The following is a 1,426-nucleotide window of genomic DNA, read 5'->3' on the forward strand; positions in this document are numbered from 1 at the left end:
TTTTCTTTTCAAAATTCTGTATTTCAATTTTTTTATTCTTTTTTTTCGATGCAACATCCCACACTTAACTCCATTCTTTCATAACCAAAGCACAACTCCAATAAACTTATCAAAGCACAACAAACAACCAACTCCCATTTAATTCTACACTCACCCCAATGGTTTTCAAGAAAAGATAAAAAAAAATTAAGTTGTCATTGAATAAAAAGAATCCTCAAATCAAATAGGATAAGGTTAATGGGTTATGAACAAAAAGGTTTGTGTTTAGCCTCAAAAGGGGTACTAATGATAGAAACATGTAAGGGTAGGCTAGAGAAGGATAAACAAACGAATCAAAGAAGGCCTACTTTTATCTCTCAAGATCAACATGATCATCATAAGAAAAGTTCATCAAGACATAAAATCCACAAATAGATATTCTTGGCAAAGTGATTAAAACAAAGAATATGAGATCTATTTCAAGAAGTTTTAAGCACAAAAGAAATCATGGAGTACAAACAAAATCCCTCAGAGTAAAATGAATGACTCAAAATCTCACCTTGCTCCACAATTATGTATGTGATGAACAACACCATGTAATTTTTTTTCAACTTCACATACAAGTTAATGATTCACGACATATTTAATCTCCAAATCAAATATTCAAGCAAACCATCCTCGGAGTAATCAAGTGGCATAAATCAAAATTTTCATCATTGTGAAGGAGTTGAAAACCCAAAACACAAAAACAAAAACACTAACTAATCCTAATAGCCCATTTTCATAGGGAATCACGATTGTATTTAGCATATACCATAAGCCTTTAAACTCCTAGGTGTCCATATTGGACGAGTTATAGTCTTGTGAGGGCTTCCCAGGATGATACCTACAAACATCACATTTTTTTAAAAACTTTTTTGAAAATAAAGGCATGAAATCTCACCCCCACACTTGAATTATGCAATGTCCTCAGTGCATAGAATAAAAAAAACATGCTGAGTTTGGGTAACACAACTTGAAACAAAGACATTCGGGAAGGAATTTCCGCGTAGACTTCAACATTGCACAGTCGTTGCAAAACTGTCAAAATCTCCTTCATGTGAGCTCGGATTGACAAACCATAAAATTTTACAGAAACTAGACATCCGTAGTTTTCTGCACATATATGGATTACACTCTGGTTCGTCCTGATCGGCTCCTAGAAAATATTTCAATCCAATACTTCTACACATATTTTTTTTTCAGTATTTGTTGCACAAATAATCAATTTCAATTCAATGGGGAATGAGTACTCTTCTATAATGAACTAAAAATAATATAAATTAAAGGAACAAATTTACCGGGTGGGTTGCCCCCCACCAAGCGCTTTATTTAACGTCTAGGCAAGACGTAGCTCTTCAAGTAGGTGGATTAGTGAACTTGAAAGCCCACTTTTAGTACATTGGGT

Source organism: Tripterygium wilfordii, chromosome 17, assembly GCF_013401445.1.
Source record: "Tripterygium wilfordii isolate XIE 37 chromosome 17, ASM1340144v1, whole genome shotgun sequence".
NCBI lineage: Eukaryota > Viridiplantae > Streptophyta > Magnoliopsida > Celastrales > Celastraceae > Tripterygium > Tripterygium wilfordii.